Source organism: Cyprinus carpio, chromosome A17, assembly GCF_018340385.1.
Source record: "Cyprinus carpio isolate SPL01 chromosome A17, ASM1834038v1, whole genome shotgun sequence".
Lineage (NCBI taxonomy): Eukaryota > Metazoa > Chordata > Actinopteri > Cypriniformes > Cyprinidae > Cyprinus > Cyprinus carpio.
The window spans coordinates 8,437,815-8,461,899 of record NC_056588.1 but is presented as its reverse complement, the minus strand read 5'-3'; the positions used below and the strand labels follow the sequence as shown (position 1 = coordinate 8,461,899).

Here is a 24,085-nt window from a genome sequence, read left to right as displayed (position 1 = left end):
CCTTTATAATATTTCTTTGTCAAAATAATGGTACAGAATATTTTCTATGTTCCCCTTTTTGTGGATTGATTAATTTGTCTGTATTTCATAACTGTTTACTGTTAAATTTAGCTAAAAAGCCAATTTAATGTTTTGTTTTGTTTCCATGACAATAACAATTGAAATAATAAATTGATTTCACTTGTTTATGCAGAAATTGACTTTATAGAGAGAGCGAGAGAGAGAGAGAGAATAAATATTGTGTCCCCTATATAGCCTAATTGCTGTTTAAAGGAAGTGCTGGTAAGAAATGTACTTTTTACATAGGAAGGCAAGTAAAGTACAATTATCATAAATATCCAAGATATATTTGCTGTTGCAAAAGCTAAAATTGTCTTTCTTGCAGACAGTCCTCTTCAACAGGTCTACGCAGTTTATGAATGTGTTGGTGGGGTCTGAATGACTCTTATATGAGCGCTCTGCCACCTGCTGGTGCGTCACTGACACTCTAGCCAATCAAGCTCAGGCGCCGGGAGAAGCCTTCCTCTCGTGCGCTGCGGGAGATTCCAGTGGTCTGGCAATTAATGACCAGGGCGATACGGGGAACCGACACGCAAAAATCCGGACGGCAACGGACGATCGAGGACAAGCCGTGCATTTCTTTAGAGGAACAACGCATTTTTAGTGGATCTACCAAAAAAACAGGACTGATAAGAACAAGTTCTTTTCTCTGAGCATCTTTACCTTTCAGTGAACTCTAGCTTGTAAGGTAAGCAGTGTTAATAATGTCAAGAATTACATTAATTTAATAGCGTAAAGAATTAATAAATAATACTGTGCATGCACAGTAAAGCTGTTTTACAGTTTAAAAAATGTTTCTGTGAAAATATATTTGTGCAGATTGGTTAATGTCATTGTTAGAGTGTGTTTCTCGAATTGACTGAACTTATTTTATTAAATAAATATAATTTTTCTTATTATGTACAAAAACAGTGTAGGGCAGTAGCCCGTCACTACTGTAAGCTATTTAATTACATTTCAAAGTAAGTATAGCGATGGTAGCTGTTTATTTATTTATTTATTTTTTAATCAAGAAGCTTTTCAGAAGATACAAATGTTTAGTTGATTAAGCTTTCTAAAATGTTTTGATGGAAATATTACACAAATCAAATCTTGCCCCGTGTTTGCTGTCGGCTGTTTGGAATCAGACCTAGCGATTCATTAATCGCGAATGAATCTTTTGAGTGGGTTCTTTTAACGACTCGGTAAAAAAGGGTTCGCAAAACGGTCCGAATCATTTGTACGGCTCACTGAATCGTTTGGAGAGGTTTGTCATTGACAGTGCTTAACTGAACAAGGAGAGCAAAATGACCGAAGAATAAAGTGTATACTTACATACAATCAGCTGAAATCTAACCTTCAAACGCAAACTATAGATTGGAAGCGACGAAGAAGGTGTTTATTAAGTTCAACACCTGCACGTGCAGCTTGTGACGACTGCAGGTAAATACGTTTTCAAAAAGAGAATATCAAAACAGTTTCAATACACGAAATCACTTAAAGTAACAAAAAGATTTTGCATAACCATTGACTTTTAATATGATATTTCTGAAATACCTTGCTGCTTCATCAAGCTAAACCAATACAAAATGTAAAATAAAAACATTAGCAAACCAATTATATAACTGTACCATGGTAGGCTATCCTGTGTGCTTTAATATATATATATAATGGTGTGGCTATCCTATGTATATTATATATATATATATATATATATATATATATATATATATATATATATAAAGTAGCTTATATCTTACGTTTGCACATTGCACCTTTTCCGTGGAGTATTTGGAATCTTTGCTAGCAACATTTTTTTGGGGGGGTTTGCCCAGCACTGTATAAAACCTTTATACATCATGATTGTCGCACGACGATTGTCTCAGTGTTTTAAAGCGTTTAAAGTATGTAGATGTTTAATTGCCTGGCCATTTTGCGAGCTTTGTTGCCATTTGTCTTGTTATTGGTGAGCAGAGCACGCGCAACTGTGTGGTGATGAACCATCTCGCGGGGGAGAAGTGACGAGTGATGTGTTATAATAACCCGGGTGCCAGACGTGCTCATCCGCAGATATTTTGTTTGTTTCGGGAAATCCGAAAGCGTGAAAGGATGAACTAAAATAGCTCTGAAACATCCATTAAATGCTTTGAAAGTTCGCTCGCGCCTTTGCGCACAGGGTCGGAAGCTTTTAGAAGATGAAACTGATGGAAACGGAGGGCGGGGGTGTAACGCTAGTGAAGGAATGTTCTGACATTAATGCGATGTCAATCAATGTAGTCTCCCTTTAGAATAGGAAACGTGCCATTATGCATAACAGATAAGGTTTATATATTGAAACCTCATGTGCTGTATTTTCTGTGAAAATGTGTTTGATTTGATCTTTACTAGTTTATTGGATAACGTTTGGACATGTTGACCATCATTGGGGGCATGTTGTCACACTCTATGGGTGTAAGTAGTCTAAAACAGGCCTAATGAGCTCTGATCTGAATGTAAAAATTATAGCAATTTTTATAGCACAATACTCTGCAAAATGTAAAATACACAAACATTAAGCTATTTCTGCATGCATAGTTGTGTGGAATTACACCATAAAACATACATGAACTTAAAAAATAAATAAAAAATGGACATTTCTGAAAAATTCCCAGTGGGACAACTAACCCTGGTCACATATATAATAGATGCCTGATATTATTTATAAGGTAATCACTTTTGACATTGTTTTACAGAAGAGCCTCTCATTAAATAATGCAAGGGCCAATAACCAAAGTGCACAAAATGTTTTATGCATTTTTATTTGGCCAGTGTTTTTTACTCACAGGTGACCACAGACAGACGGCATGCTCATGTCAAATAGAGATGAGAGCAGGTCATGTTTAATGTATTAGGTCTTATCTGTGCTGTTCGGCCCTTAATAGTGTGGAAACGGCAGCAAAGAACACGATGTCCATTCCTGTCTTTGGAAAAAGAGTTTCAGATTGTGTGTGTGTCTGTCTACGTGAGAGAATTTGCCAGGATCAGATTAAAGGACGGAGGGAAGAGAGATGCGGTGGAGTGCACTATGTCCTTATATGAAAGGATTTAAAACACCTTCTGAAGAAGTGAAGTGATCCCTGAAAATTTAGGCCGACCTGTCTTTCTTACAAAGTCCATTTTCCTCATTCTTTCCCATTCATTGTACTTTCTCTGTCTCTCCTCAGTCTCATACCTCCACACACGCACACACATACTCTTCCTTCTCACTTTCTCTCTCACACACATATGGTGCACAACATGCTTTCACAGCCTCACAAGTCATTGTGTTAGATTTGTCTAACATGCGCAAAATAAATATAATAACTTCTCTATCTGTCGGTTGGTTGGTCAGTCAGACAGACAGACAAACAGTCTGTCTGTCTTTAAACACTTATGAAACACAGTTAGATGCAACGCAGGAAGAACAAGCATACAGTATACATCCACAAAGTACCCACCTGTCTTTCCTCCTGTCAGTCATACCTCATTAACTTGTAATCATTAGGCAAACATAATTTTAAAATGATTTTGCAATGTGTATGGTTCAGTAGTCTGCTAAGGCTATTAAAAGATGCATCTTTAAAGAACATCACACAAGGACAACGCTGTCAGTGCTAGGCATCCAGATTTGCTTTTAAAATTTGTCTAGAGGGAAGTCAAAATAGTCAGCTCCACAGTGCTAAAAGTATTTTAAATAGATAAAAATATTATCGATAAGCTTAACGTGTTAATTGAATGGTTATGTTAGTCGAATGTCAATGTCCTTTGTGAAAGTCTTTAGGCGGAATGAAGTAAATTAATGAATTAAACCAATAAAGGTGTGACAAGGCAAGACAGGGTCACACTGATGTGCAATAAATCAAAAGTGCACACATTTCATTGGTATTCCATTATAGCAGTGCTTGTTTGGCCTATCTTGGCTCCTGTAGTCTTCTCAGACCTCCTTAAAGGGATACTCCAGCCCAAAATAAAAAACGTTGTCATTATTCACTTACCCCCATGTCGTTCCAAACCTGTAAAAGCTTCATTCGTCTTTGGAACACAATTTAAGATATTTTGGATGAAAACAGGGAGGCTTGAGACTGTCCCATAGACTGCCAAATAAATAAGTGTCAAGGTCCAGGAAAGTTCGAAAAGCATCATCAGAATAGTCCATCTGCTATCAGTGATTCAACCGTAATGTTATGAAGCGAGAATACTTTTTGTACACGAAGAAAACAAAAATAACGACTTTATTCAACAATTCCTCTCCTCTGTGCTCGTACTGCTCAGAAATAACAAAAGCTGACAAATCTGACTAGTACACAAGCGGCTTACGCTTTTCTATGTCAGCCATGCCACAGGATATGTTTTTTACGTGTATTTATGCTTTGGTTTGAAAGCAAACAGCTCATCGGCGCAACGCGGCTGACACAGAAGAGCGTACACCATCTGCGTACTGCTCAGAATTGCCAAAATGGCGCTACCATCAGTGTATGCTTTCTGTAGTATAAATGCAAGTAGTCTGCTTTTTCGCTGTCCGTGTACGCATCTGGATTGCTCATACTGAAAGTATAACACATGCTTGATGTGTAGCTTATAGCGGCACTCAGGCAGTAACTCTGACCCAATCCCTATTAGCACACTGGATTGCTGGTTTATAATCCCGCTTATTAAGTATTCTTCTGACAAATGTAATCCAGATATGATCCAGGAGCATATACCTAAGCTCATTTACTTATAATCGAAGTGGATGTGGACTCTGAATTTATAGTTAGCATGATAAATATAGGCTGTGATTCAATTTAAAGTCTATTTACAGTAAATTCATCATTGAAGGACAGCAGAAAAGCAAAGTGGCTTCAGAATTCATGTGTAGTGTTTTTAAATCTCTTGAGGTTTTCAAACACAGGTGGTCACACTAACACAAAAACAATCAATCAGGGTTGTCAATCAAGCTGATTCTGTACACAATGATTGACCACCCTGAGGGCTTGTTGATTGCAGGGGGCTTCCTTTAGTTTGTGATTTAGGTTTACACAATGTCTGTTATTTATTTTATTTTTTTCCCCTTTGTTTCTTGGTAGTATCTACAGTTCACGACACGTTTTACAACACTAACCAATGTTGCACCTGACTCTTGTTACTGAATTCTTGCTATTTCCTAAGACATAGGACTCTACTTGAATGTTTTAGAAGTGATGCACTTTATTTAGCTTCAAAATCTTGACCACCATTCACTGCCATTATAAAGCTTGGAAGAGCCAGGACATATAATATAACTCTGATTGTATTCGTCTGAAAGAAGAAAGTAATACACACTTAGGATGGCTTGAGGGTGAGTAAATCATAGGGTAATTTTCATTTTTGAGTGAACTATCCCTTTAAATGTCTCTGATTGACAATTCCTTTCAAACATTCACATCTGTGAATGGCTACAATGCTGCTCAATGCTAAAAACATATTGTAAATGGAAACTTTTGACATTCTTTACAGAGTGCTCATTACTCAGTACTCTGTACTAGCGCAGAAAAAGCTGGTATCATTACTTTTGACAACACTAAGTCATTGTTATTGTCGTGGTTTGCACTAGTTGTAATGTTAGGCTATTTATATGACCGCAGTCTTCTCAAAAAAACAATTTCTTCATGTGTAAAATATTTTAATAAGCAAACATCACTAATATCATGATGGCTAGAACCATTAAAATTAGGAACAGGACTTGAGTTAGCAGAGTTTCCAAAACTCATCCATTTTATGACTGACAATCAATGGAAAATTTGGTTAGTATGCTGCTCGCCTTAAAGCCCCCAAGTCTGAGCTGACATTCAGAAGCCTCCAAAAAAACGCAAACAAAGCAAAGTGAGACAAGGTCCAGGCATGCATTGTCCATTATAAATATGCTGTAATTACTTCATACATCTCAACAACGTTTTTGCACCATTTTGCTGCAGGAAAATTATTTACAACTTCCCTTCAAATAAGACTGCAACAAAGTGCACTTGCTTTAAATAGAAGCACACAGCCCTAGGCTTAAATATACTTTCGATATATGTCATATTATATAAGTAGCTCATACAGTATCTTGCTATGCTGAATCTTGCATGGCAGAGGCGGACCAGCCAACTCTGAAATTAAGAAGAAATGGACAGATTTTGCATCTAATATATTATTTATTGTTCAGACTGTAGCATTATATCCCTGAGGGCTCCCAGAAGTGAATCAAGCTTTGTAAGCAACCTGACAGAGAAAGTGACCCCCGCCCCTCTCCATGCATGAGGCTGTGAGGTGCAGGAACACTGTAGAAAACATGAAAGCCTTCACCAAGATGGCCTCCACAGGGGACCCTTAGGGAAAAATGCCTAGTGAATAAAGGAATGAACATTGACAAGGTGTCGTTTCTGTGAACTGGACTGGTTTTGTGGAGGTCTAACCCTTCTAAATGGATGTCAACACATAGCAAATATCACTAGGTTGCCCTCTTCTTTGGAAAACATTACATTGACATATTTATCTTTACTTTTTCCTGTCTATTCTTTAAAACTCAAAGAACAGTTCTATAGCTAATAGAACAAGTTAAACACAAAACAAGGTTAAAAACTATATTAATGTTTTTCTTTTGCTGTACTCTTGGAATTTTATATGTACATTTGAAGTTGAGTATTAGATTTGAAAAAGAGTTCGTGTTTAAAAAAAAATTAGCATTATCCTGGCATTGGTCAAGTAAAGAGGAACCTCCTCTGCCTCTGGAGTTCATTTTCCTGCAGTGAATAATTTGTTTATTTCTTTGCTGTGTAGGATGTGTGTAGTCATTATCTATTCTCACTTTCACTCTTCACACACACATTTGTCTTTCTGTGTCCTCTCATCTTTCAGTGGTTAGTCTGTGGCTGCTGATAAGTAGAATTTTGAAACCAGAGGTCACCTGGGAATCATCTGTGATTGGAGGACACACGCTTTTGAGTCTCTTCTTATCATCAGGAGGATGTATGTTTGGAATACCATATTGACATACTACTCTTGATATTCTTGCAGTAGTATGTGTACAGAAGTTGTGCAACAGATCATACTAAGTGGGAAACAGTATTTCACAATGCAGTGCACCCATTTGCATGTAAGGAATGAAGGAGAAGTAACATTATTTTTAACCAATGGGTCAAGGATTATTGATTAGCAACCTTCTGACACCATCTGGTTCTAAAAAGCATCTTTGTATTCTGATGAATTTTTTTTTGCAAGAAACAATCACTAAAATTTAATGGTAGAATGGAAGATTACCCATGGATGAATTAATTTATTTTAAGGGAGCCAAAAAGTAAAATTGATTGATTGATTTTTTCCCTTTCAACTGCCTTTCATGTCACATCTCAGGGTAGTTGCTAATAAAAGTGATAAGTGGACACGCAATCTTGCACGTAATGAGGTTTATGTGATGACAGTGTAGCATACAAACAGTTTGAACTGTTTATTGTTGCATTATGTATTCTATTTCATTAAAAAACAGAAGGTATTTAGCGCAGTATGCAGTAAACAGTAGGCTGATATTACTGTAGCTTCATCTCTCTTAGACTCATCTCTCTGTCCATTATTTTCTTTTTTTTGTGTTTGCTGTTTATGTGATGATTTCTTTTGTTCTTTTCTTCCTTTCATCCCCTTCTGTGATCATAATTATGCTTCTGGGATTCAAATATAAGGAATAAAGGGAAAAAAAGCAGCTCATGAAGGATGATGAGCATCAGAATATTTCGTTGGCAAGGTGAATTTCAGGACTCAAGGATTCACAACATGAAAAGTCCAGGGAGTTGCCTAGACACAGATTAATCTTTGCCCTGGATTATTCTGTCAAATAAGATTCTGAAAATTGAGAACTTTTTAATCCAAGTCGAGACTTAATCTGTGTCCAGGGAACTGACCTTTAAGGGCATGCTTTCCATTGGCATCATAAATATCATGCTTCTGTTTCTTTTGGGCTTTGCTCATATGGTTTTCCGCTTGTGTGTGTGTATACAGTGAGTATAGAAAAGAATCACCCCTTTAAAATAATCACATTTTGTTGCTTTGCAGCCTGAAATAAAGACAGACACAGTTTTTGTTTCATCCAGCTGTATTTACTCAGTTCAAATTATAACACCAACATGTCAGAAAGAAATAAAAATATTAAAAACAGAATCACTGAGTTGGAAAAAGGATCACCCCCTCCTAAAAATGACTTAAACTCAATCAGGTGTTATTTGACTTTCAGTTGAGATCAGCTGTGGTCATTTTGATTAGCTCAGCATGAAAAGAGCTTTCCTGGAGCATTTCAGTCCTTGGCAGTGCAGCTGAAGCAAACAATCAACTAAGGGTGGCAAGGCACTGTCAAAAGATCTCCGGGATAAAGTTGTGTACAGGCACATATCAGGAGATAGATCCCAAAAAATTAAAAGGCTTTGTCAATGCCTAGAAGCACAGTGAAGTTTATTATTAAGAAGTGGCTTCAAACTGGATGAAAGAGCCAGGAGGAAAATGGTCAGAGAGGCTACCAGAGGCTTTTTCATGTGCCAGGGGAAATGGGGTAAATGATATCCAAAGAAAATCATAGTTTCGTTTGAGTTCTAGAATGTAAGATCTGTGATATTGGCTGAGATCTCTAGTGGAGTTAATTCTTGGATTGTACATACTGGATGCATTTCAAGTACAGGTGTTTCCTCTGGACTGTCTCCTTGCTGCATCGTTAGTAAAATATCTGTTAAGTTTGTCATTAAAACAAAATATGACTTTCCAGTAATCTTAGCCTTGGTCTGCAATCTTAATCTTCATCATAACATGTGCTGTTCCGTCATTCACCATCTCTTCATCCCTTCCCCACTCACTGAGATGAACAAACATGGAGTGATTGAGGTGTTCAGACATCATAACCCCAAATCAACACAGATAATGTTGGAACAGTGGGAGTCTTCACCATTTCAACACCATTCGTTTCACAGACCTTTGCCTCCTGTTAGAGACATGTCATTTACCTTCTGTCCATTTAATTTACCCTGCTGAACTTTTGAGTTCTGTTGTATAGTTTGTTACTACATTGCATATTTCTTGAGGTAATCAGTGGCCCACCATAAATCAGATTTTTTTTTTTTTTTTCTTTAATTCAGTTTCTGTTTCTCGGCCTCCACTTCAAGCAATCAACACTATGCAACTTGCAATGCAGGTGAATGTAAATGCTAAACTTTAATATTTAGATTAATTCACAAAAAAATTCACAGTTCATTGAGCCTTTTATTTTGAAAAGTGATGCAAATCATCAAGATATGCAAATACAGTCAAATCTGATTGTGAATTTGTTTTCTTGAATATAAGTTGCATGATATTTGCATTTGGTCACAGTTGAGAAATTCAAGTACTGGAAGATTGAATTTTATTAATATACATTTATAAATAAGTTTACGTCTTTAAATTCTTCAGTTAATTCAACACTGAATGAATAAATAGTGTGATGATTAAAAACTGATTCTGTAATTGGAATTGTCATGATTATTATATCATTCTGGCTAACCGTGAAATTATATTTGATCATTTATTGCTTTAAATATGTCTAACATCTTAGAGTATTATCAGCCAATTTTTCTTTGTACTTTTTTTTTCTTGACAATGAGGCACTATTTCAGCTCAATTTTCAGAATTGATTATACATAATTCCAAAGTAAATAAACTATGACTAAATGCTATTTGCCAGGTAATTAACCTCAGATCCAATGTTCAAAATGCATCGCTCATCTCAAGAGAGCTGCTAACTACGCTAGAAACTTGCTTTAGTGGCCAGACACATACACTGCCTCAGCTAATGTGCTGTAAAGTTCATTCTGGTTACATCAGCTCCCTTGTGACCCCACACACCTCTCAGAGTGTGCTCACGGGGGGAACCTGGGGGGTTCATCTGTCCGAAAGAAGAATGAGCGATCCGTTTTGCTGTTGATGCTGGACAGCGTGGCCAGGGCATCTGTGACTTACATTTCAGCGTGTTTTATGAATGTCACTTATTTGAGGCAAGATGCCTAGGTCAGACTTTCCACTTACAGTCTCTTTCCCTCTCTTTCTCTTTCCAGCTTACTTCCTCCCTCCCTTTTCCCCCTTATGATTTTCCCCAGTTTGCTGTGAGTTTGATGCTATGTCTGGCAGAAGACTGCATAAATTCATTTTCCACCATCACAAGCTCACTGAGTGCTTATGCAGGAGTTAATGAGCCATTCATTCAGTGCTGTCTCCAGCAGACCACAACCATCTAGAGCAAATTAGACTTTCGTTCTGCCTCAAGACGATGCAAGGAGAACACAATACAGAGATTTAGTCAAGGCCTCAGTGGAGTGTTTAAGCAAACAGGGTTAGCTTGAAAAATATGGGGCAAAATCCCAAAGATGGTGCTTGTTTTTTAGGAATGCAGTTGTGATGCAATTTAATGCAATTATAACGCTACTGTGACTTTGAAGGCTTGTTTCAAGAGAGTTATTCTGACATTATTCACCGTAATTTTAGCTGTAAACAAATGTTAGCTTATTAATAATATCAAAGCATTTTACAACGTTGCATTTTGGTTGCTATGTTATGTTGCATATTCTTATACATTCCAGAAACCAAATCTCTAATGAGAAATATAACAAACAAAATATAGGTGCAAGCTGAGATCTTTGAGAATATATATAAAAAAAACTGCAAAAAAAAAAAAAAAAAAAAAAAAAAAAAAGCTCTTTAATGAAATGAAATCGTTATCAGTATATAATTTTTTTGTTTTCCAGTAAAATCAGCCTTTAAGTTTTTTTGTCCCTTGTCATTAGGATGAACCTTACTAAATTGTATTATATTCATGCTTAAAACAAGAACAAGGCAATTAGTCAATGAGGTATAAAAATTAGCTTAATTTAAGATCTATGAAATAATTTGATTTTGAAAGGTTTTTTTGAAAACAAATCTCAATGTTGTAAATATACAAAAATGTATAAAGGTAAATATATTTGTATATTGTTTTAGAATTTTTTGATATTTTAATGAGAAACAAAACAAAATGCTATATTTTTGCAGTTTAAAACAACTATCAAGATTACACACAGCGTGCCTGTGAAGAAGTACAGACATGTATTTTGGAAAAGGCCACTCTAGTCTAGACAGACTTCTGTGTTTTCTTGCATTCCTGTGGGATATAGGAAGGAATCTGCTTTAATAGTTGTCAATCAAAGTCAAACCTGTCTGCACCAGATGACTGATGCACTTTCTTTCAGTCTCTCTCTCTCTCACTCTCTCTCTCCATTTCTTTTACTTTTTGTATAAATGGCTTTTGTTCTATATGCCTGACACACTTTTTTATTTATCTCTTCTCTTCTCTTTAGTTTTTTTATTTTAATTTCTCTTGTTTTTCCACTGTCCCCTCTTTGGTTACATGCTTACTTAATTAGTTTGAAGGCCCTGCTGTCTCTACTCCAGCCAGATTCAACAACTTTTTTTCTCAGAGACCACACAGAGCAGCATGTTCTCAAGAGTGTCATTGGGGAGCATGGTGAATCACAATGACTATCAACGTATAAAATGAATCTCTCCATATATAAAGAATTTAGCAGAATAAGGAATGGACTTAATCTTTTCAGATACAAACTACAAACATACTGCTAGTTTCAAACACAAAACTTCTGCAAGTTTGTGAGTTCACACAGATGAATGCATCAGCACAAGGCCATCTACATTTACGCTTCAATAATGACTTCAATAATGTGTCTGTAGTTTTGTCATTTTTTTTTGTTTTCATATTTGTGTATTTATCAAATATGTCCAAATAAGCTTGAAAAGACATGCTTAAAGGGACAGCTGACCCAAAAGGGTAAATATTGTCATCATTTGCTCATCTTTGATGTTGAAAACCTGAATGACCTTCCATGAAACACAAAATGAGACATTCTCATTTTTGAAGATTTTAGGCTTCAAAAGGTCACAAAAGCACCATAAATGTATCATATAACTTGTACATTTGACTCATGTGCTATATTCAAAGTCTTCTAAAGTGCTATGGTAATGTTTTGTGATGAACAGAGCAAACATTATAAATTATTGAAAGTCCTCATTAATCAGAAGTACAGTAGTGATGTCCGAACGAATGAATTGTTCTTTTCAGTCTGACCTTTTCAGTGAATTGGTTGATCCAATTCACAAAATTGAATTGAATGATTCATTCATGAATTAGAATGATCAGATCCGAATCAATGAACCAGACACAGAAGTTAACAGCTCACTGAAGGGGAAGATTATCAGTCAATAATGATTTTGGTTTGTTACTTTTACAAAGCTATTATATGAATTCAGAAGAATTATAGCCTAATATAAGGCACAAGTCATATGGACTACTGTAATTGCACTTAACATCATTTTTGAAGCTTGAGAACTTCATTTATCATTTTTAAGATTTTCTTTTTTATTACTAGGGGAGCTATATCCCTTTAAAGTTGACCTTCTGGTGTGAAATATGTGACATTAAGAACAGAAGGTTTCTGTCATTTATATTCTGAAGCCCACATCAGTAAAAGTTTCGATGATGGTTGATTTAGCACATATATAGGGGCACATACCTATCTACAAACACAAACATAGGGCTTATGGTTCAGTGAGGCATATAGTCAGGACACACTCTTTAATTAGTGTCAGAAATAGTTTACCTCTGAGCGCTTAGGTTTGGATTTAATATAATCTAGCAAATATCATCCTGGCAGACATTAGTAGCCCCATTTCCTCTTTTATACATACTATCAGCTTCCTCTGTCCATGTATGGAACACTCTTGTGTCTGTGTATACATTCTCCCTACATGTTTAAAATACTAAAGAACATTTAAACACTCTTACACCTCATGAATCATTCCAATACTGGGCTTTCAGGCCATCACAGGAAAACACCTTATCAAAGTTTGAGGGCAGTAAGATTTTTATTAATGAATGAATTAATTTTTAAGAGAGAAAGAACCAGCAAGGGTGCTTTAAATGTATCAAAAGAGACCATAAAGACTTTTATAATGTTAAAAAGATTTGTGTTTAAATTTAATGCTGTTCTTTTGAACTTTCTTTTCATCAACAACAATAATGTGAAATGTTTCTTGAGCATCAGATTTTAAATATTAAAATAAATGGCTTGTTGAGCATAAATTATTTCTTTCAAAATCACAATAAAACCTTATCAACCCCAAACTTTAGAATGGTAGTATGTGTGTGTATATTGGCACCAAAAATCTGGACCTGCCTTGTATGAACTTCATTGCAGTAGACTGAAATGGGATGTCTGAAGTTACTTTTTTCCCCCCTAAAATTCATGTCAGAATAGCCACCAGTGTACTTCATTATATAAACAATAAGCACATTCCACAGAGATTTAAACATGTTTGGTCTGTTAAACAATAAACATTTTAAACTTAAAATTGTATACATTTTACAAAAAGGCTAATGCTATTTCATCTATTCAGAGTTATTTACACTGTTAAAGAGTTGGATTTTCCAAAGTTTAAAAAAATGAGTTGGACGCATGAGAGAGTTTTTTGTGCCAAATACACTCCTTATGGGTTCATATGATTTTCAGGAAAGTTTTTTCGATCATGGCCCTGTATTATGTCATAAAGTGCGGGATTCCTTATATGGGCATTTCTCCAGGAAGAGCACATGCACAAATCAACCAGAGCGAGAGCAAGACAGGGTTGCCAGGTTTTCACAAGTAAACCCACCCAGTCACTACTCAAAACTAGCCCAATCGCGTTTCGAGGGGGTCCCCATTTAAAAATTGCAGCACTGCACAGGACTTGCTTGAAAAGAATGTCTCCAAAGAAGGGTGTTTTTGTATGTGAAGGAAAGATAACCTTGTTCAGTTTCACAAAGAACCCAGCGTTATGTGAACAGTGGATACAGTTTGTTTTTCTGGGGCAGCATTATAAACAAGGTCCAGTTTTACATTGGATTTGCAGATTGTTTGCAATAAAAGGATGCAAAATTACTCTATAGGTACTCAAGATTAACATTAGATTGGCAGAAACTGTGTGTTATGTCCCCTTTGAAGTGTATTGCGCTTGTACACAATTACTTTAAATGCCACTTTGTTACATAATACAGTTGGTTTTCAGTCTTTTTGTCTTTTCATTTAGGTATCCAAGAAGTGACTAGCAACATTTCAGTTGACTGACACATTGATCAAATAGCTGGTGGCTGAACAGTGATTGATTGGACGTTTGATCTGGGGATTGATTTGTTTCATGCAGTTAATGTGAAACAGTAGGTGATTTTAAAAAGCAGTTTGTAGCCAGCAACCTCAAGAATCATAAATCATTCGATTTCCAAGTGATTGGATGGGTTGGTTTTTCCAGAAATTTTACTCTTCATTCCTTCCTCTGGTTCCCCTCATAACCCCTGAGGTGTCACAGTATGGAGTCAACTATCTGTCCAATCCACTTAGAGTTTATTAAGGACACACACACAAACACACACACACATACACACACACACACACACACACACACACACACACGCACCCCAGTGTGAGTTAACCCTCATTACTGGAGCTGGATTTGTAGTGGTAAGGAGTTTACTGTTAAGATGTGTAGAGAAGTGAGAGGATTCATTTAAATTCATTTTAGTTTTAAACAATGGCTGGGTTATTAAAAGGTATGCTTTTCACAAATGGATTTTGGTCTATTGTATGTCTTCAATAAGCATGGTAAAAGGTGATATAGCTCTACAGATTTCCCAAGATCACTGATACAATAAAAAGGAAATAAATTATTAAGTTCTCTAACAGAAGCCAGTCTTAAAGGATTGTTTTGGTTTCAATAGGCTCGTTCAACAGCATCTGCCATGCTGTCAGTTACTTTAGAAAACAATTTTGATGTCCCTCAGTTTTGTATAAATGGCATATACAGTAATGCACTTACAAAGAAAGCAAAACATTCGTATAACACATTTTTGTTAGCTGGGAAGGAATTGTTTGAATCAAGCAAAATCTACTCACGAAATTCCATCAGTAAAGCATAACCGTATAACACACATTTAGCAATGAAAGAGTTAATATAAGTGTTTAAAGATGCACATTTCTACTCTGGTGGTTTAAGTGTGATTGCTTAAGTGCCTTTGGATAAACGCATCTGCTCATGACTGCTTAAAAATTGATTAAGCTGGTGAATGTTCTTTTTAGGGCATTTAAAAGCACTCTAGCATTGCCTGATTTAAGTGGTTTTGCATCAGTAACGTGATGTCATCAGTGACTGTGGTTAGCAGGTATTGCTGTAGTATTACTTCATTAAACTCATGCATGAATTAAACGGCAGACTTGCAAAACCCTTATGCATGACTCACCAAGAAATGTTTGATTTATCGGTTGAGATGGTTGACATCTAGGGCTTTTAAGTGTTTAATATTATGGGGTGTGCCTATTCTTTCGCATACAAATTGTCATTAATCCATATGCATGTGAACGCACTGCTGCATTCAGCCTGTAATGATTTCTGAGTGCTGGCCTTGTACGGAGAACAGCCTGTGGGACCATGACTGTGAGTAAGCAAACAGAGCCTGTTCCGTATTTTTATGTGCCGTTTATTTAGGGCTGTCAACAGTTCATCATTCTGACAACGCATTCAAGGGAAGGAGAATAAATTCAATGGGAGAAATGATCGTATTTGTTTGTGTAGGTGTGACTGTGTTGAGTTTGTGTACAATTATAAAAATGCTAGTATTTTTGGACTTTTCAACGTGATGATTTCTGTCAGGGAAAATGACATTTGACATTTCTTGCAATGCCGAACAGCAGATGTTGTGATTTTTTTTTTTTTAAATATATGATTTCCTGCTAGCATTAATCAGTGCATCCACTTTAGAGTGTCCTTGAAATCATAATTTACAAACCCACAAAACAAGTCTGTAAGGACAAAATATTGTGTGCGGTGTTTTTTTTTCTTTCTGTTATTATTGATAAAGACAAATAATACGAATAAAGAACAAATTAAGACACAGCTTAATTTCAATGTAAAATTCTAAAAGTAATAAAAAAAAGTTTAATTCATGCACAGAAAGAAAAAAATAAATAATTGGAAATATGTTTGAATAAATATTACAAAAAAACCTTTTGTTTTAATTGCATTTAAAAAGTTTGAGCACACTAAAAAAAGCTAGAAAAAAATATGATCCAGTGTACTTTGTTAATATAAAGGAATATTCTGTATTTTTTATAAATTTTTTTAAAAAGTGTTTTTACAGCATTACACATTGTATTGCTTTACAAAAAAAAGTACTAGTAGAAAATTACTAGTACCTCAGTTTTTCTAATGTATTTTTCTTACAGTGCAGTTAATCCATTAAAAATTTAATTTAATTGCATTATATTATATCCAATAAATAAATAAAATGAATCAGAATATATTTCATGTATCCATATATGCTAAGAAAATCTCACAAATAAAGATGAAACATTTTTGAAGAAGTTTTTTTTTTCACTTTAAGTTGCACAAACCTGATAAATTGATAGCTCTTGTTAAACAGTTTTCACAGTAAATAATTATTTTTATTTAATATAAAGCAAAAGCAAGACTGTGCAGTAGTTTTTGTATTGAATAATACGAGCATATTGTAATGGAAAATATGAAAATGTATTCACCCAGTTCAACAGGGCGCTGAAAGTAGGCACACATCGTTGTCTCTGTGTTTCCTCTCGTCTCTCATAAGGAGAAATCTCTGTCTGATTTATCCTGTATGAAACATACAGTGACACTTATATCATCTGTCTTATTGCTACGGTTCCTGCAGTAGCGGAAACATAAACACAGTACGGCAGGAGATGGCTGTATACACCTCTGCCTGCGGTGAACAGCACTGTCAGATGCAGGAAACATTCTCGAGAAAACTTGTCTACACTCTGGTGAGCTTGGCTCTCAAGGGAACATCTCAAGGGGATTTTAGGCTAAAACTCATGGATGACTGAAAATAGGAAGTATAGGGAAAATTTGTATAAGGTCATCATCAGCTAGTTGTAGGTGACATGCTTATAGACTGAAGTAACCCCAAGTCGTGTGAAGCTGTCTATATGTGCTTAGACTCATTCTCATGAGAGTGTAGACAGCTTGTACTCTAACTGCAGGAGCTTCAGTTCTCATTTCCTATTTTCCATTCCAAGACTGAAGACTCATGACCTACTAGTGTCTTCTCCCTGCCCTATTAGTCAAATGCCACTCACATATAAATGGCCTGTCCTTTAGCATTACCACAATCTCAGTCACAGTGGATGGGAGGTCCTGATTATTATCCAGATAGCTGGACTAGGCAGTGTTGTTATTGTTAACTAAAACAAATATTTTTTTATTGAAATAAAGGTGAAATAATATATTAACAAATAAAAAATAAAAAATTAAAACTAATAATAAATGACAAAAGCATACAATTACTAAAACCTAAAATAAAATCGAAAACCAACAATATACATTTAAAAAAAAAATCTAAATATTAATAAAACAAACTAAAATATTAAAAAATGCTGTTATAGTGCATAGTAGTGTTGCGCGATATGGTCCTTTTTCAACTCGTCATATCGTCAGCCCGTGAGAGCGAAGATACACAATATTATTGTGCATGGCTGGAGTAAGAGCGAGACTCTCTGTACTTGTCATAGCATAACTATTTGGTGTTTTAAACCGTGCAGGTGCGCGAGAGTGAACCTATGGAATCACCAGTAATCGAAAAAATTTCTACATACTGATAAACTAACGTTAAATATAAAAAATACTGTATTTAAAACAGCTAGTTCATACATAGTCGGACGCAACTGTCATATCATGCGTCCTGTGACAAATTTGCCGCATCTGCGCATGGAAATTATCAGTCTAAATATTCTGCAAAATCCGTCAATGGTGAAAATCAATAGTAGATTTCACTTAAAGTCCAACAGTTTAACACTAATATTGGACATAAATGAACACGTTAAATATAAAGTATTCAAAACAGGTAAGTTCATATATTTGGAGTAAAGTTAAATTGAATGGATACATCAGTCGTACAGAGCTCTGGACAGCCATAGAAACAAGAATGAGATGCATTCTAACATAACTGTGGCATTAAACTCAGTTAGTGAGGGCTCGTTTAAAATATTGCACATATATAGGCTGTTCAGATTACTTGTTAAAGTGCAATGAAATACCTTATATCTGCAGACGATGTACGTCTGTTTGTGGATGGAGACTTCTTCACCGGCTACAGGCTGTAATCCTCATTTGTGCGCGTGTGTGAAATGGGGTGCTGAAGTGAAATAGCTGGGCAATTTGATAGCCAAATTATAAAAGGCCGCCTTATAAAAAAAAAATATTATTATTATTATTATTATTATTATTATTATTATTTAATACATTAATAGGAGAATGAGCCTAATTTCATCTTGACTATCGACAAAGACATCTGCTATGCTCGATATCTCTGACTATCGTCTATCGGCACAACCCTAGTGCATAGTATTAACAAAACACTGCAGGACACAAGTGGACATTTGATTGACATTTGATTTGTTTTTCTACTACTTTTTATAACATAAGCAAATTGAACCAACATAAACAACTAGTCTGAAGTCAGTATAATTATTTATTAACATTGCTTTATACACCAGTATGATGAGTAGTAGCATCATACTGAGTATAAAGCAACCTTGAATTATACCCCAAAATCATATTAAGTCACTACTGACATTGTCAGAATCAACTTTTATGTTATTTTTTAGGTTTTAGAAAGCTGGGATCCATTTGAGAATGTCTGCTTCACAAGGTGAATTAATTTTCACCAAAATCACATTATTTGAGCTTATTGAAGGTTTGTTGCATAATGATTTAAATGTGGATGTGAATGCATTGAAAAAAGAAAGTTTTAAATACTTAAATTTACATTTAAGAATTAAACCATAATTTCATAAATATTTTAATACTCAAATTGCTCTGATTTCTTTAATTTTGTTTTTAAATATGTCTTGTCACTTAAAAAATGAAGACTTTTTCTCATCGTATTCATACAGCAGTCAATGTAGACATTTTCTTTAGGGAATCGGGAATCTGATCCTAAGCAGTGATGGGCAGCATTACCCTGGAGCAGCAGAATTCCCAATCATCTTCAGTATTCATATATACTGTATATACACATCATGCCCGCCAGAAGAAGGCAAAGCTTTCTCCAGCCTTACTGTGCTGCGCTTATTCCAGTTGACCAAACAAGGAAGACTTCTGCCCCCTTTTCTCATCCATCACTGGAACATTCACATAAACAATAGCTGTTTTTTAACACAAGTGCATGCCAGAGCCCACTTAATGCATGCCTGAAGCTTCACATTTGAGCCACATGTACTAAACCTGTTGTGCCTGTTGTCTTATTCAGGTCTAATGAGTTGCATTTTCTCTCATCCATGATGCTTTAAAGATGATGCTGATTTTATTTTTAATGTATACTATAGCTGGCTCTCGTATAAAGAAGTGTCATGGTTTTATGGACCAGAACTACTTTGTGTTTGTTATGACAAAGCATTACTCAGATTCCACCATGATTGTTGTGTCAATTAGTCATGAATGGCACTTTGAAAGTTCGACTTCACGTGATGTGAGCCATGTTTCGTTTGGCTAAGACTCTGGGTTGTGAAAGGGTCAGTTGAATGAGCTTTGACAACCAAAAAAGGCCAGAGACATGTCCACATTAAACTAAAAGGTGAACAAGTAATAAATCAACAAGTAATAAGAAAAGGTGTAATAAAACTTTGGCACACACAGTCAAAGGACACATTCATTATGTGTTTATGAGCTTGATTTGGTTTCAAACCAATGAATTAGCATGGCAGACTTGTAGGTTCGGGTAACATTTTGCAATTTGTAAAGGTTCTTTGTAGTCAGCAAGATTTGTCATTTAGATGAATGAACTGATTATGATTACCAGGTTCCTACAGGATTCCTGAGATCTCCGCAGTTTCACAGTGTCCTAACCAGCTGTAATAAGATGAGCAGTTTTCCCATACTAAAAACGAAAATACAAATTTAAAATAAATAAAAGCGCAAATAAATAAATACATAAATCCACATTTCCTGCATAAATATACAAATAAATATGCAAAAAAAAAACATTAATAAATCCACAATTTCCTGCATAAATAAATATACATAAATTAAATTTGTGAGGAAATAACTAAATAAATATTAAATGAATGTTAGGGAAAATAAAAAAATGTGCCAAACTGAAATTTTACTTCTTTTCTTTTAGGTGTTCATTTATTTTTAATCATAGTTCCCGTATTTATTTTTCCTTAGCCCAGCATGCTAATGAGAGGGCGTCAATCAGCCTCAGTAGGCGGGATTTATGACCCCATTGACTGATCATTGTAAAAGTTCTGCACTTGACTATTTTCCTGCGCATTAACATTAGGAAAGATGAATGAAGGCATGCTAAAAGCTGCTAGAGACTTGCGAAGACTCGCCAACACTGTTGAAAATAGTTGTACATTATCTGCTGATTATATTCACTTCAGAGTAGATGCACCCATACATGCTTTAGGTCAGTTAGCAGCCTCATTTGACATGTCTTTAGATCGGTTTAGTGTGTGGGCTACGTGCGCATTGTTTCATTCGAATGGTATGAGAACAGGTGAGATTTGTCCCATATGAGGCTTCATGGATGTATGTTTAAACCCTGTCAATGACCTTTTACCTTAAACACAACTTTTACAAAAAAAACCAAACAAACAAAAAAACAAGTTTCTGTAAAATTAATGCCATTTACATTATAAACAGCCACTTCTTAACTGAGAGCCTCATAATGTAAAACATACCATCCCATCTCTCACTTGACATCAGACTATTAAAATTGATGCTTTGTCTTGTTGTGTAACAAGGACACAGGCCACTCTAAATAATGAGGTGAATTTCAAATAAATCTGCTCGCCTACAAGTGTTACATATACTTGCTTCGTTTTGTTCGTTCGCTGGCTCAATGTGTGGTGTCAGGCTCAGTTTGTTGGGTTCCATGTTGTAGCAGATTTTTGTTCATGTCTGACATGAACAGAAATTGTGTGTCCAAAGTAATTTGTTAAACACCCTGTTGCATCCCAGGCTTGTCTCATGAAAAAGTGTGAGTATAATCTGTGTTCAGGTGGAAGGATGAAATGAATTCTGTCGTGCCTTAATAAACTCGTTTGTTTCTTCTTGTTCATAATTCAGTAAAAGTCTCTTCATTCTCAGATGCTGCGGATTTTACACATACCAAAAATTGGTTAACAGAAGTTAAGGAATATTGTTCAATATTTGTTGATTTAAAATTATTTCATCTATTTAAAATATTAAACAAATTAATCACATTATAGGCAAATGAACTAATAAGCAGTCAGCCATCATCATCGCAAAATAAACCCTGATAGGACGCCCATGTGCTGTTCAACGAATAAATAACTACATGAAATACTGATTTAAGTGAAAATTCTTTTAGATTTTTACCTGCGTATTATCTGTTGTTCAGCTAAGAAAATAAATCCTTTAAAGCATTGGTCTAGCAACAAGATGCCACCATTTGCGTTTGTATGAAACAAAGAGCAATTGGCAGTGTGATAAAACCCTAATTTAAATAACCGATTAACATAGGTCATAGAATCAGTGACTCTCCAATGCTACACGTGAACGATTCACAAGTATGAATCGGACTTTCCAATGGTCCATTTGAGAGAGAACCATTCAGAATGAACCGATTCACTAGAATGACTCGGAACATTCCAATGTCATATTTGAGAGGGAGAGAGAAGGCCATTTAGGATGAACCGATATGCTAGATCCATTAAGTATCGTGAGCACTACACTCCTACTCTTCGGAAAAAGTTGCGCGTGTCTGGAATATCTAAACTACTGCACCTGTCACACTACAGGACAACAATTTAGTAAGTCTACTATTCACTTCCCAAGAGCACTGTTTCAGTCAGCACTGTCTTTGCATTGTTGGTCTAAGAACACATGTGCTTTAACAGCATTTGACTGTTGCATCGCTTTTCTTGACTGTGGATTTGCAATGAAACATCAAAGTACTATTTAATGATAGGACGCTTCCATCTTCTTCTTCTTTTGTGTTCTACTGTGCTGCTTGCAGCTTGAGTAAGTCATGTTAAATGTAAAAAAGGTTACCAAGACAAAGTTACAAAACAGAAAGGATAGTAATTCATTATTTCTAGCATCACATAATCAATTCAATTTGCGGGCATAATTAAAGCAGCTGTATGAATGTGACTCTGTATGATTAGACCATACCGCACGCATTTTACCACAGTGGATGCTTCTGCCATTATGGAGGAACTGTCTTTGTTGGGTTGTATACATTATTTCCAGTGGTTCTTTATCAGTGCTGTGGTGGTCTATTGTTTGGCTCAGACAGGGTCTTAAAAAAGGGGGAGATCCTCATACATTTTGCATGCTAAGAGACTTAAAAGCTAATATATTCTTTCTATGCTGCTTTCTGTTTTCCCTCATTCTTGATCTTTATTATTTGAATCCATTTCATTGTTTCTCTGTTATCTTATTCTATTATCTTATTCTTTAGCACCATTGTGCTTTGTTGATTTTAGACCCTACTTGACATTCACATAGTTGGAGAGTAAGAAATAATTGCTTTCTGAAAGAATGGCCTAGGAAAGTTGTAATTCTCTTAAAACAATAATAATAATTATCTACCTGATTGTCTGTCTGTCTATCTATTATAAATTGAATGTTATCACACTGCAGGCACGCATAGGCAATTGTGTTTTCTTTTATGTTTCTTGAACAATGAGCCGCTTAGATAAGTGAATAAATTTCCTTTAATAAAGACTCATTCCCACATCGCTTCCATTTTAATGAGTAACAAATGATAAATATACCACCTAAAATGGACCAATAAATGTCTGATATTGAGGTGCATATTAAATTTCTATCATATCTCATCCCTTTATCACACCTCACTGTAAGTTCGAATGAGGTTGTATGTTTTTTTTTTTTTACCAAAGTCATGCTGGATATCCTACTGCGAGCTGCTCTCAGAATTGCTCCACATTTGCTGAATGATGATTTAATGATCTACATTACATATTCTGCCCACATATTAACATAACACATTATAGTGTTTGAGGCTTAGGGATTTTGATCACATTTAAATATCCAAAGTATGATATCCAGAGTCTTTATGAGATATTGAGCTGTTTTAATGCAAGGTCGTTGTAAAGTTACAACATATAAAATTCTTATCAAGCTGATATTAAGCAATCCCCTCTGCAACTGATGTTAGCAGTCTCTGATTTGAGACCAGCAGGTTTTAGGAATTGATATGGAGATTTTTATTTATTTATGTTTTACGAGTAACTACCTTTTTTGGTGGAAACACAGAATGATTTAAGACTAGGCACTGTGGCATCAGTGAATCTAATGTGCCATTCAGTGTTGCTCCTCATTAGGTGATTTAAAGGGGGAATTTGCTGCTATCAAAATGGGCTTTAAATAAAGCTTGGCTGTCTGTGAAGTAGAAACATGAACATACTTTTAAAATCATTTCTATAAAATTGACTGGTTGAAAATTGGCAAACTAATGCTTTAAGTATCATTTAATTGTGGCCAATAGAGGCTATTCTATTAAGGATAGGATATGCTGTATAGGATACTAATATCTTGGATATTTAGTTTACAACTAATTTTAAAAAAACAAACAAAAAAAAAACACTTTAATTTCTTTCAAGATTTAATGCCATGGACCAAACTTCCATTGTATCAGCCTGGTACCTTGCAAAGAACTGCAAAGTGATAATATTTTCCCGAAAATTGTGTAAGAGCCAGTCAATCAGATTTTAGGAAACATGTGATTTTAGTCAGATAATGCAGTTTTTGCATGCAGTGTATATGCACCAGACATTTAGTGAACGGTTTGTGGGCATGTCGTCTAATGGCTGCAACTAGGATCACAGTGAATTCAAGAGTAACATCACTGCTCTTAGTGGCCTATTGAAACAACAGACATGTTTTTTGTGTATTCAGGGCACTGTCACATGAAGGCAGATGG

At 35.5% G+C, this 24,085-nt stretch overlaps 1 protein-coding gene across 2 annotated transcripts in view; it reads left to right on the top strand.

Moving 5' to 3' along the window:
- Positions 1 to 376: 376 nt before the first annotated feature.
- LOC109104031 (muscarinic acetylcholine receptor M1-like) overlaps positions 377 to 24,085 on the top strand; it is a 72,551-nt gene continuing 48,842 nt past the window's right edge. The window contains exon 1 of one of the 2 annotated variants that reach the window (XM_042773842.1): positions 377 to 748. The gene's annotated coding sequence lies outside the window, so the exon portion shown is untranslated. Of the gene's footprint in view, positions 749 to 1,047; positions 1,483 to 24,085 lie in introns of those variants that run through there. The other variant, XM_042773841.1, reaches the window with a different exon arrangement.